The 18540-nt window shown below is 39.6% G+C and overlaps 1 protein-coding gene across 1 annotated transcript in view; it reads right to left on the reverse strand.

Moving 5' to 3' along the window:
* BACH2 (BTB domain and CNC homolog 2) overlaps positions 1-18540 on the reverse strand; it is a 210135-nt gene that overhangs the window by 162926 nt on the left and 28669 nt on the right. The window contains exon 2 of the mRNA XM_069974743.1: positions 6697-6821. The gene's annotated coding sequence lies outside the window, so the exon portion shown is untranslated. The remainder of the gene's footprint in view (positions 1-6696; positions 6822-18540) is intronic.

Here is an 18540-nt window from a genome sequence, read left to right on the forward strand (position 1 = left end):
ATATAGTATCTGGTGGAGTAGACAGATGCATGTACACAGGCATGACGCTACATACATCTGTTTGTGTGGAGAAGTTTTTTTTTTTTTTTTTTTTTCCAATACAAGGCGTAGTGAATGTAAAGCTGGGGATGGTTATGTAGATAAATAATGATGAAAGTCATCTTTTTTCACTATTTATCTACCTGCTTGTACATAGGATACGTACCCATATACGTCATTTTTAAAACAATTTATTTTTACAGCACCCTTGATTCCAGGTTAAAGCGACTCTTTACCCACAATCTGACCGCCCCCTAACCACTTGTACCTTCAGATAGCTGCTTTTAATCCAAGATCTGTCCTGGGGTCCGTTCGGCAGGAGACACAGTTATTGTACTAAAAAACAACTTTTAAACTTTCAGCCCTGTGTCAAATTGGCGTGGCCTAGAGTGTCTGTGCATTAGGCTGGCACCAGCCCTCCATCCCTCCACCCTCCTCATCATTAGGAATGCCCCAGGCAAATTTTCTCCTGTTTATCACCTGTCTGAACACTGCATATGTGCTGGATCGTTAAGGCACCTGTGCAGTTTTCAGACGAGTGATGAATAGAAAAAAAACTGCCCATGGGCATTCCTAATGGTGAAGAGGATGGAGAGGAGGGACGGAGGGGTGGTGCAAGCTTGGGCACAGACACTCTAGGCCACGCCAATTTGACAGAGGGATGCAAGTTTAAAAGTAGTTTTTTTAGGACAATAACTGCATCACCTGCCAAACGGACTCCAGGACAGATCTTGAAATAAAAGCAGCTATCTGAAGGTACAAGCGATTTGGGGGGGTCATATTGTGGGTACAGAGTCACTTTCACAAACAACGTAACATTAAAATCAAGAAAAAAAAAACTGCATCAATAAAGTAAATGACAGACTGGTACATAGAGGGAGAGGACCATGCCTGCGAGGGCTTACAATCTACCCATAATGTTCTGTTAAATATTTTGCTACACCAAGTCGTATGTAACTTTTGCAGTCAGCTCTGATGACACATTATTGGATTGAACGGTCCTCCCACTTTTCATTAAACTCACTTACAATCCACCTACAATCTGGCTTCTGTCCCTACCATTCCATGGAAGTTGCTCTAACCAAAGTGGCCAATGATTTGTTAAATGGGTAGTGCGGCGCTAAGCTTTAATTCACAAAAAAACACACATTACAAGCCGGGGGCTTATCCGCAGCGGATTTCTTGCTGCGAATTCGCAGCGAGACTCGCTGCGGATCCCTGCCCTGTAGTCTATGGGCAGACAAACTCGCAGCAGCATGGACATCCCGCTGCGAGTTTGTCAGCAGCCCGCCCTGACGCCGGGACCCCCGAAGCAAGCCAGAGCGGGGACCAGGTGATGTATATGCTCCGGCGGGCGGGGGGGGGGGATAACGGGGCGGGCTGCTGACAAACTTACGTAACAGAAAAAAAAGCAGTTTAATCCCCCGGGCGTGTGACAGGCAGTGGCGGGGAGGTAATCATCTGGGTGGCTCCGCACCCGTATCTAGTCACCACTCTCAGGCAGAGGCCAGTAATCTCAGGCAGACATACAGGCAGAGGCCAGTAATGTCAGTAGTGCACTGACAGGCAGAGAGTGGTGACTAGATATGGGCGGAAAGCCGCCCAGATGAGTACCTCCCCGCCACTGCCTGTCACACGCCCGGGGAATTAAACTGCTCCTGCACGTATCGTCCGCAGCTGCAGCAGGAGGAGCTGTATACAGCCGTTCAGGAAACCATATCAGCCCAATTGGGCTGATTGGTTCCCTTGTAAGACATGAGATTTTTAAAAAGCAGCAATTTACAAATCCATAACTTTTTGGTACCAGTTGATTGGAAGAAAGAAAAAAAAAATAAAAATTTTTTTCCGCTGGAGTATCCATTTAACATTTTAGTATTCATAATTTTTGCTGAGTGGCAGTATATCATTTTTTTTTTCTAAATTTGTGGAAGAATATTTCATGAAGCAGCACCGCTGGTCCACTTACTTTCAATATACAAAATTACTGGATTATTGTTTTCAGAATGCCTCCATCCTTATGCTGTCAGCTTCCTGAGAGTCAATAGACAAAGATAGCAAGAAGGAAGCAATCATGCATGATCACTCCACGTTTCATACTTTGCACATAAGAATAATGAGCAATAAAGGGCACGACAAGACAAGCTGTTGACGTAATGATCAGTGAAAGGGATGTTTAGAAATGTTACATTAGCAGATCCGTTTACAAGACATCACTTTTTCTTCATTTGTTCCTCTTAAAGAAGCATTCCGTTTTTTCTTTTACATATTTTTTTTAATTCTTTCCCCTGCGGCCATCTGCCACATATACTTACCAATACTGATCGGTTTTCCAAGGCGTGGCTTGGTTCCGGTCCTACGGCACCGCATGGATTTCGCTGGCACCCATGTGACCTCTTCAGCTTTAAGGGAGTTATCCAGTGCTACAAAAACATGGCCCCTTTTCCCCCACTCTTGTCTCCAGATTGGGTGTGGTTTGAAACTCAGTTCCATTAAAGTAAATGGAGCTTAACTGCAAACCACACCTAACCTGGAGCCAAGAGTGAGGGAAAAGGGGCCATGTTTTTGTAGCGCTGGATAACCCCTTTAACCCTGCAGCTCAGGTGACCGGAAGTCAGAGTCTCCAATGCATGTCTATGAGATGCATAGGAGACCCTGACTTCTGGTCTTCAATAGACTTATAGAAAGAAGAGGGGTCAGAAGATCTGTGACGTCACCACCAGTGGGATCCGTGCAGCGTCATGGGACTAGAATGGAGCTGTGCCGCGGGACACCGATCAACATTGGTAAGTATACGTGGCCGTCTGTAGCAGGGGGAAGAAGAAGAAGAGGAGAAGAAAAAAAAAAAAAACGAATGCTTCTTTAAACTTACTTCTCCTAGAGCACTTGAAGGTGAGGCGACACTCGCTCCTTCTATGTCACGTAACTGGTGCTCTTCAAAAACAGTACCAGATGTGCAAGCCAGTCAAACAATGTGAAATCCTGAACTAGCAAAGACGTTTACAGAGCGTAGTACACCTCTATCATTTAACTGCAGCAGACAGCTTTTCTTTTATGCCCTACTGAAACTGATCCTAATAAAAGCAGCTACAAATAAAACAAACCACACAGCCCCAACGAGGAAAGCCGCTTTCCTCCTGTGCCTGGGAGCATTTAATGGGAGGCAATGGTAGGGAAAAGAATGCAGTATGAGTTTCATGCCACAGCATACAGTACATTGTTGTAGCCTGAGTCACAGCAGTAAGTTCGATATCTTGAGTCACTAACCACTGAGCCACGAGCAGCACAGGGGGAATCCTAGACTTTAAAGAGATTGTATGGTCTAGATTTTTTTTTTTTACCGATCAGGGCCAGGTACTGGAAGTTCTTTTCTTTTATTCTGTTTTAATTTTCTTATTAAATATATCCTTTTAATTTAAAGGTGTTGGCCACTTTATAGTAAAATAGTTCAGTGTACAGTATTAGTAAGTGTACTCACTGTATATACTGACAGCAGCTCCCTGTGTACCTCATAGAGTTATAAGAGAAGAGTTTCTCTTATGGCTCTACTAGGCATTGCTCCCACCTAGCCAGAATCCTGCTCCACACTGATGAGGGGCAACACCCCGAAACAGCTGTATGTGGATGGATACCTGGCCTTGGTTTTTCCCTTGTCATTAAATTGACTTATAAGGCCACTTAATATGGTGGTTTTGGTGGTTTCCCTACAGGAGCCACCTCTTGGCTGGGTCCTTCCAGGAGGGATATCTGGCTAGTCCTGAGTTTCGAGACTCTTCAATGAGGCTCCACAGGCTCTTCTTTCGCATAGTCATGTTACCCAAGGGGCAATGCACCTAGGATTTCACTGCATTGAGAGCTTTCACTAGCAGCCAGCAGTGTTATCTTTGGCTGGTCTCCTTGAGATCACCGATCTGTTTCTCTTATGGCTCTACTAGGCATTGCTCCCACCTAGCCAGAATCCTGCTCCACACTGATGAGGGGCAACACCCCAAAATAGCTGTATGTGGATGGATACCTGGCCTTGGTTTTTCCCTTGTCATTAAATTGACTTATAGGGCCACTTAATATAGTGGTTTTGGTGGTTTCCCTACAGGAGCCACCCCTTGGCTGGGTCCTTCCCGGAGGGATATCTGGCTAGTCCTGTGTTTCGAGACTGCTGTCAGTATATACTGTACAGAGAGTACACTTACTAAGACTGTACACTGAAGTACTTTACTATAAAGTGGCCAACCCCTTTAATGTGTTTACATTTATATGGGGGATGCCATCTTTCCAGAGTAACTTTAACAGCCGTAGGCAACAATGGACAGAAGCTGACACATTCAATCGAATTAGAAAGGCTTCTGGACATGCTAAGTGACTTTTATAGAGGTCATTCTACATGGAGGAGGATGCCAAGTTGGGAGCTATTGTGTGTACGTGTATTATCTGTATACCGATGTCCCCTTTTACTATATTCCTGTCTATGTTGATAAGACAGATACTGCTGGGAAATGATCTGTACAGAACAGGAAGCCTCAGCTTAATTTTAAACCTAGTGGCCAGAATGGAAACTACAGGATTTAGTAAAATGGAAAAATTAGAAAAGGCGTCACCAAAAATTCCTAAAAACTATGTTTAGAATAAAAACTTGATTTAAACAAGAGTTCATTTTCTGATGACACATTCCCTTTGAAACCCATCAATCTGCAGCAGGTCATTTAGTTTTATGTAAACCTTCCTAATTCACATAAACTGTAACTTACCAGACAGATAATCTGCCATGCCTGTATGTGCTCTACCGATATGCCGTTTCTTCATAGAATAAACATATTATCTGAACTACAATTAAATAAAAAAAAAAGAAATGTGTGTGCTTTTATTTAACCCTGTATATTCCTTAGGCATAGTTTAAAGTTAGGAAATCAACGTGATGCAGTAACACTGAAGGCAACACTTTCACTTGAGCTAAAAAGATCTCTTTTTATGTAGGTGGAACACGAAACAAATTTTTTTTTTTAAATGTGGCCAAAAACAGACCTGGGAAAAAACAGACCTGGGATACCCAAACTATAAAATCATGTCAGCCTGTGTGCGCTGTACACAAAATACTAACTGTAAGGCTGGCCATACACATTAAGGCTATATTCACACACCATAGTTTTTATAAAAAGAACGTCCATTGTCTTCAATTAAAACAATGGTGTTCTTTGCACAATGCAATGATTTGCACTGAAGTCAATGCAGGCAACAGACGACGTTTCACACCATGGATTTGGCTGCAAACATTGAAATAATGTTAACGTCATAAATTTCATACCGTTGTCCATAGACTTTAATGCAACTTTTCATTTTAAAAACAGGCATTGTTTTAAGTACCAACTAACAGCCATTGTTTATACGTAGTGGGAACATAGCCCAAGGTTGTCTTAATGTACACATATATATGAGATCAGTCAAATGTCTTGGCTCTCCCCTGACAGATGTTGGAGGAAGCAATGGCTATAAAAAACAGATCCTAATGTTCTAAGACGTATCTAACCTGCTGTTTTTTTTCCCATAGAGCAGGTGATGCTAAGGAATAATAGTTGTGCTAATAAAGTCATTTGGTGCACTGGGGTGATACTACATCTATCCACTTACCCGCTCCTCCTTATGCTTATTCATCCAACGCTCTGCAGAAAAGAGCTGGAGTTGTGTCACTGCAGAACACTCCCTGAATATTCATGAAGAGGGAGGGAGTGGGTGGGTAGATCGGTGCAGCAAAGGCTGTTGTACCACCTCCAGTGCACCAAACCACCTAAATAACATATTGAAGGAGAAGTCCGGCAAAAATCTTTATTAAAGTATTGTACTGCCCCCTAAAAGTTATACAAATCACCAATATACACTTATTACGGGAAATGCTTATAAAGTGCTTTTTTCCCTGCACTTACTACTGCATCAAGGCTTCACTTCCTGGATAAAATGGTGATGTCACTTCCTGAATAAAATGATGATGTCACGACCCGACTCCCAGAGCTATGCGGGCTGTGGCTGCTGGAGAGGATGATGGCAGGGGAACACTGAAGGACACAGGGCACTGGAGGGACACTGAGCATCCCTCTGCTATCATCCTCTCCAGCAGCCACAGCCCGCACAGCTCTGGGAGTCGGTTCGTGACATCACCATTTTATCCAGGAAGTGAAGCTTTGATGCAGTAGTAAGTGCAGAGAAAAAGGCACTTTATGTGCATTTGCCATAATAAGTGTACATTGGGGATTTGTATGACTTTTGGGGGGTAATACATTACTTTAATAAAAATTTTCACCGGACTTCTCCTTTAACATAAAGAAAATTTTCAGGAAAATAAGAGATTAAGGAGATTAAGGTAATAAAACTATATTATTCCTACCTGTCCCCTGACCCATGAAAGATAATACCAGGTTAGACTCTTCTAATCTGCTGTTACTTTCCCTTTAACAAAGCTTTTGACAAATCATAGACACATGTCAAAAGTTTTAATTGCTTGGTTCTGGGTGTTCAAACCCCCACCATTATCACAAAGAACTGGATTGTACATTTGTTTTTTACATCAGCTATGGTGTACATTTGAACAGTTATATGCTGCTACCATTTCCCATTGTGTAAAAAAAAACAAAAAAAAAAAACTCTGCTGTCTGTCAGTGGTATTATCCTTACCTGAAGCTGGTCCAAAAGCAGTCATTTAATAGTACACTATATGAGTAGTGCTTGTCGAGCGTTATCTTTAATGTTTCCGGGAGAAATCCGTCTCATCCAGATGTAATTTTAACAGCTAGTATGACCTAAGTGGAAAAAAATATGTTTTTAATTCTTTTTAAAAGGCTAAACAGCAAAAAAAAAAAAAGTGTTTATTTTTCATAATAAATTGTTCTGGACTCCCACTGTAGAGGTAGCTTTCTTACACAGGTGCATGTGTGGTCTATAAAGATATATGTCTAAAAATATTTAGTTGTGGCAAAAGGAATATGTGAACAGAGCCTTTGTTTGATTCGAATCGAAATATTAACTTTTCTTTTACACAAAAATATGTAAAATTAGGTACGCATGTAAATATAAGATGTACTAAAAGCAATATAGTATGCAATATAGATCGCATTTCGTAACCAATTTCCAGAGCATTCAAACACATTTCTTGCAACATTAATTTATGGTAAATGACGCGTCTCGGGTAGAAGCAAATGTTATATAAATTCCATGGGTCAAAATCTTTCACTCGTTTGGCTGTAGAGGTTGATGGTATGAAGATTTGGAAAAAAAAAGGGTTCAATCACACAACCAATTTTTGTGTGGTGTCCTACAATGAACATAACACTATCTGTAACACACACCATATGGTAATAAATGGTTCAAACTAAAAGGTGAAGTCTGGTGTTTTCTAAAAGCTGGCAGACTGTAGGGGGGAAATTGCTTTCAAGTAACTAACTTCCCTCTGTGTCCACATTGAGCGGTGGGATTGGCCGAGGGCCCCCCACCGGGCTCCGGGGTGTACACGTCAAAACTCGGCTGACAGACTGGCTGCTCAGCCAGTCAGTGACTAGTGCAGGATGCTGCTACAGTCCATCAGCCGGGACAGGCATTTATCACAACTTGGGGGGAGGAGTCCTGCAGCCAATCCAGCTGGACTTCACCTTTTTCAAAACACACAGGGAGGAGGTGGGTGAAAAAAATAACATCCACTTACCTTCCTGGCTCTAGCATTGACACCAACATACTGCCACTCCAGTGCCCAGCCACTTTCTGGTCTTGAGATGGGACTTGGGACGTGACAAGGCAGGCCCTTTAGCCATTCAGCAGCTTTAATGGTGTCCCGCCTTTGCAGCTAAATAGCTAAGCAGGCCTGCCCAGGTGTTTTGAATAATTGGCCCTTTAAGGCCCCTTTACACAGGCCGATTATCGGCAAGGAGAATTGCCAGAAACACTTATTTGGTCAAAGAATGGTCTGTGTAAAAGAGTCACCAATCAGCCATGGATCGGGAAAACGTCCGCATGTCCAATGATCCATTATAAATAGGGATGGTCCGAACCCTCCGAGGTTCGGGTTCGTATGAACCCGAACGCTCGGCATCAGATTCCCGCTGTCTGCCCGCTCCGTGGAGCGAGTGGATACAGCGGGAGAACCGCCTGGAAAACTGGGATACAGCCTATGGCTATGGCTGTATCCCAGTTTTCCAGGCGGTCCTCCCGCTGGATCCGCCCGCTGCACGGAGGGAATCATTACCGAGAGTTCGGGTTCGTACGAACCTGAACCGAACTCGGTTCGGACCATCCCTAATTATAAAAAAAAGGAATCGAAAAGAATCTTTTTTCCTTTTTTTTTTAACCTACACAAAAATTGGTCAGTCTACTTTTTTGCGTACATTAAAAAAACGGATGTGTTTTGATCCTCTTTTTTTTTTTATAACAGAAGTCAATGGAAAAAACGGATCAAAACGGATACACACAAATGTATTTATTTTTGTAAAAACGGATGAAAAAAACAGATTGCAAATACGTAGTGTGACCCTAGCCCAAGCCACCATGCTGCCCATAAGTCCAGAAAATCTGTCAAAATATTTTCGATCCAATCCAATACAAAAAAAGGTAAATGGCTGTGGCTTTCTTTTTATTGCTCACAGAATACTTGCCATTTGTCAATGTAACCCTCTTACATTTATAGAAAATGAATATTTTTTATGACTTAATATCTTCTAATAAGACAACACAGTTTCCTTTAGAACCTTTCCCCCGTACAGTATTCATAGCACACTCTAGTAGCCAGAGTCTTTATTCGAGGCGAGAGTCTATACGGCGGAGTCTATTGCTGTCTACAGAGCAGGTAACAGTTGCCATGGAATCCAGTATGTTAACACACAAATCCAACACTTAGAAAAATTCTTAAAATTACTGTGCGTAGGTGGCTGTGTAAAGATAAGCGTTTTGAGTTTCTCCAATTAGGTCCAATATTACCAAATAGTCGTCAGAGATTATTTTCACACTGTGGTTTCTTGTTTTGCATGTGAAGTTAGAAGTGTCAGGGAACCTCATCTCCAATAATTACTAATTACAAAAAAAAACGACGTTTATTTTTTAATAAGGTCATAAACGTTACGGTCATTTATAAGGCTCGTATGACACATGACAAGTATTCAGCCTATTCTGGTTAATTGGCTTTATGTTATTAGGGTACAGGACTGATTCTGGCTTCTTTTGTTTGGCCACAAACAGGGCTTCAATTTTTTATTTTTTACCTTTCTTAGCAGTTTTTGAATTGTTACCAATGTCCCAGCTTTATTACTTCCATCCACACTCACAACTGGTGCCAGTTGTTGCAGCAATTACATCATCTTTTCTACATTTGTAAAACTGCATATAGTCAGTCAATGCTGTTGGGTTTAATGACACTACTGACCACCAATACGAGTTCTAAAGCAGCCACTAAGGTGGGGTGGGGGGGCTTTATTCTGATGCATATGCCTTTATATGGAACAGCAAAATAAGGCTGGGTTCACACTATGTTTTTGCAATCCATTTGTTTGGCATTTGTGTGCATCTGTTTTGCTCTATTTTTCCACTGACTTCAATAGTAAAAATAAAAACAAAAAACACTGATCAAAATCTTTTTTAACGTACACAAAAACAGCCAACCACATTTTTGTGTACGTTAAATAAAAAAGGATGCAATTTGATCAGTTTTTTTTCTATAACAGTTTTATAAAGTCCATGGAAAAACTGATGTACACAAATGCATCTGTTTTTCCATCCTTTTTTTTTTTTTTTGCAAAAACGGATGCAAAAACTTAAAGTGAACCCGGCCTAAGCCATGCACAAGGGTCGTGTGTGGAGCGGAGTGGTTTGCTTTATGACACCAGGAACCAGCCAGGAGCATATCATTTTTAATTTTTAGGCACAGACTAGTACTAGTACATACATATGTGAGCAAAAAAACATGTATACTAGAAAATTGTATGTTTTTTTTTTAAATTCTATAAAAAAAACAAAAATAAAGACTGGATTAAGGGTGCGTTCCCACGTACAGGATCAGCAGCAGATCTTGTACGTGTGAACGCACCCTAACTCCTATTATTTTATATTTATTTAAATACAATTGGGGAGATAGATCAAGAAGAGTTACAGGATATCTTGGGGTTGCCCAAAATAGCTCAGATTTTAAGGAATACTGTGAGCGGGTTTTTGTTTTTACTATATGCTCAGGGATAGGTTGTTTGGATACAGGCTATGGCTGTATCCATGTTTTCCCAGACTCGCTAGGGCTGCATCCAACTTCTGCCACCGGTATCTAAATGCCGAGCATGCTTTGAGTCACGCTCACCTCTAAATAGAACAACAGTACATTACATCGTTCAGTCTTTTCTGACATTTGTGGCCCACTGAACCTCCCTCTTTTAAGGCTATGTTCCCACTTTGACAACATAGCAGGGAAAGGCAGCCATCTTATTATAATCATCGCCTCTAATAACGATTACGATTTTTATTTGCGGCCGTGATTATAACAAGACGGACACCTTTCCCACCCTATGGGGGAGATTTATCAAACATGGTGTAAAGTGAAACTGTCTCAGTTGTCCCTAGCAACCAATCAGATTCCACCTTTCATTCCTCACAGACTCTTTGGAAAATGAAAGGTGGAATCTGATTGGTTGCTAGGGGCAACTGGGCCAGTTTTACTTTACACCATGTTTGATAAATCTCCTCCATTGTTTCCATAGTGGGAACATAGCCTAAAGGTGCTTTGATGAATAGGACTCCTACATCTGGGATAGGAGTCCTGTAGCACTATACTTCAGCTTGAATGATGAAATGTGTTTGTACAATTCCAAGCCCTCCTCACTGTGGCCATAGAGGAAAGATGACTGGGGGACAATGCAATCCTATACTAGTGATCAGGACCGATCGCCTTGATCAAACATTTACCCTGTGGATGACGCCTGAAGTCACAAGGCATTTCTCTGAACCCCAATTTTTTTTTACACATTGCTCCATGTTACCTTATATCATTCAATGACCTTAGTTCTTAATATCACATATCCACTCCCTTCCGCATTAATAATGCAGTAATCTACAAAACAATGAATGTCAAATTCTGACAACTCTAGTTTGTTTGCCATTCAGCAAAACAACACCTGCAGCTGACAGACGCGGAGCGTACATTTACATACCGACACATGGTTCCTTAGAAGGCTCCTTCCTTCACTTATTATGCTTCATTACACAATTGTATGCTTCAGTAATATTCTCAGCAACGCACTGTTTTAGGGGTCGTGTTTGGAGGAGAAACTAAAGATGAGAGAGGACTAAGCCATTACTCTATATTGAGACATTTAATACTGGACTGGTATATAGAAAAGTCACAAATACTTAGGCCTCTCTTCACACGGTCGTAGAGATGAGTGAACCGGGTTCGGGTTCGAGTCCATCCGAACCCAAACGTTCGGCCTTTGATTAGCGGGGGCTGCTGAAGTTGGATAAAGCTCTAAGGTTGTCTGGAAAACATGGATACAGCCATTGACTATATCCATGATTTCCACATAGCCTTAGGGCTTTATCCAAGTTCGGCAGCCACCGCTAATCAAATGCCGAAAGTTCGGGTTCAGATGGACTCGAGCATGCTCCAGGTTCGCTCATCTCTAGTCATTGGTCCTTAGAAGAAACTCTATACTGTATAGCATACTTTTTCCATAGGATTCTCTTGTAGTCACTTAGTACACCGCCCAAATGTATGCCGTATGAACATACTTTTACCATAGGTCAGACAAATTCTAGAATAGAGCTGTGTTTTCCATATATCTGTGAAGATTTTTTTTTTTACATTTCCAGCAATAAACTTAAAGGGATTCTCCATGATTAGAGAAAACACAGCTACTTTCTAGCAAAAACAGCACCAGGTTTGCCCTCAGGTTGTGTGTGAGATTACAATTCACCTCCATTCATACTTCAATGGAACAGAGCTGAGAATCCACCAGCAAATGGAGGAAAAGTGGTGCTGTCTCTGGAAGAAAGTCGGCTGAAAAACTCGTTCTGTACGATATTATTAATTGTTCACCTTACAGATATAGGCTATGTTCACACAACGTCTAAAATATTACAAAGGCGGACGATTTTCATATTTAAAACAATGGCTGTTTTTGCCACCATTTAATTGACTGCAATGGCAATGCATTGAAGTCAATGGGAAGACTGACGTCCAATGCACACAACGTATTGAGTAACGGACGTCAAAATAACGAACATGATTATTATTTTCGGACGTCTTTTGTAAACAGCAGACGTTTTTTATTAGTAGTTCACACACAGTTTTTCTTTTGTCACCGTTCTTTCTCCGTTTTAACTATTAAATTCAATGGACTTTTCAATTAAGCCGCATCCAAAGGCCAATTAGTAATCCCAAAGTAGAATAATGTACAAACACCAGTCATTGCAAGGGGAGGCAAGGCTGCTAAATGACGTCCGTTATTTTAGATTTAAAATAACAGACGTCATTTTAAACAGAGCTGAAAAAACGTTGTGTGAACATAGCCATACTGTAGTTTGTGTCACAAAGATTCGGCAGGTCATAGGACCACATTGTTTTTCTGCTTTATGCTAGTAAAGTGTTATATTACGATCATAGTTTTTCATTCAACTTTTGAGCCAAAGCAGAACTGGATGGACTTATATATCTCCTTCCTGCTGGATCCACTCAAAGTTTTGAATAAGAGAAAAAAATAAAAAATTTAAAAGGTTATTTTTAAACTTTGTATTTTGGGCCCTTTCAGCCCAGAATACTGTGTGGGAATTTAGCCCACCACCCAGCTGTTAAGCCATGTCTCTGAGATGGCCTCATAAAAAGAAAATCTCCTAAAGGGAAAATGGAGTCTACAGTATATAACCACAAGATAAAGAACTATAACAAACCTAATTAAAGGAGGAGCGTGAACAGGTAAATATATATGTTTATAGGTACATAAAACAATATATGCATATTATATAATGTACTATATGAAGCAATCATTCATCTTCCACTTCAGTGAAAACAGCCAAGTATGATGCCATTTGACACCGATGGGCTATGTTCACACAACGTTTTTTCAGCTCAGTTTAAAATGACGTCCGTCATTTTGAGTCTAAAATAACGGACGTCATTTAGCTGTCTGGCCTCCCCTTAGTGCAATGACAGCTGTTGGTACATTATTCTAGTTACTAATTGCCCTTTGGATGCGGCTTAATTGAAAAGTCCATTGAATTTAATAGTATAAAACAGAGAAAGAACGGTGAAAAAAGAAAAACTGTGTGTGAACAATAAAAAACATCCGCTGTTTGCAAAAGATGGCCGAAAATAATGATCATGTTCATTATTTTGACATCCGTGGTAAAAACGTCCGTTATTCATTGCATTGTGTGCATTGGACGCCCCTCTTCCCATTGACTTCAATGCATTGCCATTGCAGTCAATTAAATTGCGGCAAAATGGAAGTTTTTTTAAAATATCAAAATCGGACGCCTTTTCTCTTTTTTTTTGACGTTGTGTGAACATAGCCATGTACTGTATCTTGACTTTGGAATTCAGTACTAATCTCTATGGACGTTAGTCCGGGCTCTTTGGTTACCATTCTTATTATCTGCCTCCTCACTACAGTCCCATAGAACTTAAAACTTCTAAATAACATGTGCAACTGTACTAACTGGAGCATCAAGCTGTATGGAGACGGTCTTATAACCTTTACCTTTAACATGTCTGTCTGTAATGTTCTTTCTAATCTCCAGAGACAACTGTCTCCTTAGCTTCCTTTGGTCCATGCTTAGTGTGGTACACACCATGATACCAAACAGCCCAGGGACTACTTTTCACTCTCTAAATAGGCGGACTGATATCAAGTGTGAAGACAACTGTGTTGCAAATTAGGAGAAACACTTTAGATTAAAATGTATTCATATTTTTTTTAGTTTTTTTAAATTTCAATTTCTTTCTTTAATGAAAGGCTACCAACAATTTTGTGCACACGTGTGTCCATATCCACCTTCCTTTGGATCAACACAGTAGGGTTTCTATAGGTTGAGCTTGTTGGACTCCTCTTTTCTCAACCTTCTTAACTATGTTACTATATCTATATTCTAAGTAGCCAGATTATTAATATGATGTTGAGGAAAACCCAAGGTTAAAGGTTTCAATACAACAAATTTGTTAGGACAAATTATTATACAAGAACCACTGGAATTGAAGTGTGTAATGCTGCGTTTACACAGAATGATTATCGTGCGAATTTGCACAATAACGATCGAATTTGAACGATAATCGTACTTGTAAACGCAGCGGACGATCGAACGACGAGTGATAAATCGTTCATTTTGATCTTTGAACATGTTCTTAAATCGTCGTTTGTAAAAAGTTTGCAGATCGTTCCGTGTAAACAGTCGTTAACCGATTTTACCTATGTGCGAGATAGGCTTAAGCGATCGCAAAACGAATTTTCCGTACGATATATCGTTCTGTCGAAATCGTTAATCATACAATCGGGCGAATTATCGTTCCGTGTAAACGCAGCATTAGAAAAGAATTTTGGGTTAACTCCTCTACAATCACAGAAATCTTAATTGAAAAACAAAACAAAACAAAAAACTGAGGAATTCACTTCATCTTTCTTAAAATAAATAAATGTGCAATAGGTTGTGTAGGCAATACAGAGAAAACAGAGCAAAAAGCTAACCAAAAATCTATGCAAAACATTTACAGTAATTGTACTAATAAACATAAAAGTGAAACAAATGACAGAAATTTGGGGGAAATCTCTCCACAGAACGGAATGTTTATTATTTTACATATCAAGAAATTTGTTTTTAAAGTTCTAAAACAAATCTACAACTGACTTCAGGGGGGAAAAGGATGCCAAAAAATGCCAGTAGTGTTGTGTATATCTATTCAGACTTGTTTTTAAGCTGCCAAAGTCCATGAATGAAACGTCTATTCTATAACGTCCTGCTACACGTTTGTTGCTCACCTCTCTTGCCTATTGATAAGCCACAGACAAATTTAGCACACATACAAAAAGTGTACAGTTCCCATGCATGGCAAAATGGGAAGCCGTGTGTGTGAGGAATATACTGCAAAAAGTATATATATAAAAAAAAAAAAGGACAAAAACACACACGCACGCACACACACACACACACACACACACACACACACACATATATATCTTGTTCAAACAATAAAAGCCCAGTTAGAGTACTAACAAATCCTCTTATATAAATGTCAATGTCCTTTCAAACACCACTGGGAGTCAAACATTGAATAAATGTTGAACCCCATAACACTTTTAGTGTTACCATCTAAAAGATACAACCTTATAAGTACTTTACAATGTCTAGTTTCTTAGCATGCATTTAAAATCTTAAAAATAAATAAATGGAAACTATTAAGTACAAACTAAAACAAAAAAAATATCTATTTTTATTATACCGATAATAAACACCTAACATGGCACAGGTGCATGTGGATGAACATAAGATTTTTTCCTAAAATTATTTCTAATGATAATAATAATAATAATCTTAAATCATGCAAAAATATTTTGTTATTTAACAAAATAACTTCAAAACAATTTAAAATTACTACTGTAATATCAGGAATAACCTTTTCCATGCACAGTTACGTAGGTGTAAACAAATCTCCCGATACAGGGAAAATCTGACCAACAGGGTTTCAATGATCATGAATTATTATATTATCGGACTGAAAAGTTAATCTTTTTTTCTGCCTTTAAATGTTTATTTCAGATACATTACACTGAAAACATAAGCAAGCAGACTGGTGGGAATACATTGTTGAATGGCCATGAAAATTTACTTTTTACATTCTATGGTGAATAATTTAGCAAAAACAACTAATAAGAATACATACAAATAGAAGTCAACACATTCAGATTATTAACTAAAAATGAGGGTTGTTTTTTTGTGTCTGAACAAGGAAATCTATGCATGCAATGTAAAAAAGAAACTTCCTTTAAATCAATTGTACAATAAAAATTATGTGACTGACCTATTCCTACATCTCTTAAATAATTTAAAAAAAATTATAAAAATCATAAATAATGATAGCTTGCTTTTAAGATAGGATACATGACATGGGTTAAATGTACAGATAATGAAAGAAAATGCATCAAATGTACTGACAATTATGTCTTTTGTCTGATACAAAAACTATAAAAAAGAAAAGCTTCTAAACAGTGAGAATATTTTACATAAAGGATTGTTTAAATGCAAAAATAAAATGAAATCAAACCGGTTTTCTTTACGAAAATACGTTATGTGGTTATTATTAGCTGTTGTATTACATAATAGGAGCTACACCATTTTGTTTGTCTTTGCATTTACAAGAAGTGCACATTGTCGTCTGTTCTTCCTTGTCTTGCACCTGGATTAAATCATGGGTGTCTTTAGCAAAAGAAAAAAAAAAAAATTCTGAATTTAGGAACCTGAACTATGTTCTCCTTGTCACAATTCCTCCTCTTCCTATAAAACGGCTATAAGAGGATCAATGATCACCTGTAATCTGCACAGGGACCAGCAACATACAAGCAATTTCCCTGCAGCTCCCCCTCAGGTGAAATCATGCATTACATTGTGCCTTTTTAAAAAAAAAAAATCTATCTACTGTCCAAGTCATGTGGAGGTTCCCAATCTTTTGTGGGTGGAAAACTGATTTCCAAGTAATATTCTAATAAAGGATAATGTAATGTACCTATACATTACATTATTTAAAGTGACTCTGTACCCACATTCTGAACCCCAAAACCCCTTGTACCTTCTTATAGCCGCTTTTAATCCAAGATCTGTCCTGGGGATTGCTCGGCAGAAGATGCAGTTATTGTGCTAAAAAACAGCTTTTAAACTTGCAGCCCTGTGTCAAATTGGTGTGGCCTAGAGTACCCATGCCCTAGCATTGCAACACCCCTCCGTCCCTCCTCCCCGCCCTCCACCATTTTTCCGAATCATCACGTGTCAGAACACTGCACAGGTGCCTTACTGATCCAGCTTATGTGCAGTATTCACACAGGTGATGAATAGGAAAAATGATGAAGAAGGCGGGGAGGAGGGACAGAGGGGCGTCGCAATCCTAGGGTATGGGTCCTCTAGGCCATGCCAATTTAACACAGGCTGCAAGTTTAAAAGTTGTTTTTTAGGACAATAACTGCATCACCTGCCGGACAGACCCCAGGACAGATCTTGGATTAAAAGCAGCTATCTGATGGTACAAGCGATTTGGGGGGGGGGGGGGGGGGGGTCAGATTGTGGGTACAGAGTCAATTTAAAGATGTTTTATAACATAGAATCTATGTTTGTTGAACCAGAAAGGAAGTCTGATCAAAGGTGCAAACTGTATTTAATATTCATAAAGTAACTTTTTAATATAAATGCAGATTACACTGTATTACTAAAACATATACTGAAAACAGATCCATAATCTTACATGATTAGTACCGACACAAAAGAAACAGGATGCTAGTGACAGCAACTGTTCACCTTTTCTCCTGTACCATCTTGTATTACTCCTTAGGTACAGCATATTTCCTAGCCTGAAGAAGCATTTAGATTATGCGGATTATTGCTTAAACCAGTTGACATTTTTTTTTAACCAATCCTACACCTTATCGAAGCTCTTATAGTGCATAGCTCTATGCGGTGTTGAAATCTGCAGGCATATATTGTTGAAAATATAAGTAGCAGTAATGTATTTACAAAGATATTTAGCCATTTAAGGAAGACACAAATATGGGACAAGATTGAAACACAAGGACAAGCAAATATTAGAAACTTTGAAACATATCTTATCAGACAAAAATGCTTCCTTCATTTATTATATAACATTTTCCTTCTCCCTGCTAAATGGTCTCACAGTCTGAAAAATTAACTCAACACTGTCCTTGATCCATCTTGAACTCAGGGATCAAGACAGACAAGTGTATGCAAGGGGAAGATGGGGGTGGAGAGAGAGAAAGAGAGAACGAGAGAAAGAGAGAGAGAGAGAGAGAGAGAGAGAGAGAGAGAGAGAGAGAGAGAGAGAGAGAGAGAAAGAAAGAAAGAAAGAAAGAAAGAAAGAAAATGGAGAGACAGTTAAGCAACAGCGCTGCTAACTACAGCTAAACTAACTGGTCCAAAAAACGTCCTTTAGAACATTATTGCACTGGTGTCATAAGGTACAATGAAGGAGTAGACAAAAACTGTGCTTATATTATCACTGAGGGCACTACTCACTTTTATAGTTAAAAAATAATTTTATTTTAAGTGTCACTGTCGTTTTTTGTTTTTTTTTCTTCAGAAATCAATAGTCCAGGAGATTTTAAGAAACGTTGTAATTGGGTTTATTAGACTCTTCGCAGCACACCCCCCCTCTTTCACTGCTCATTATCAGGAAATCTCGACTTTTTTACATCAGTCGAGCCCTGTGTAACCTATGGAGAGGGGAGGAGGGAGATTAGTCGCCAGCAGAGACCAAAGGATTACACAGTGTGAGCTGTGTGAAAGCCG

Source organism: Dendropsophus ebraccatus, chromosome 6, assembly GCF_027789765.1.
Source record: "Dendropsophus ebraccatus isolate aDenEbr1 chromosome 6, aDenEbr1.pat, whole genome shotgun sequence".
NCBI classification, from domain to species: Eukaryota; Metazoa; Chordata; class Amphibia; order Anura; family Hylidae; genus Dendropsophus; species Dendropsophus ebraccatus.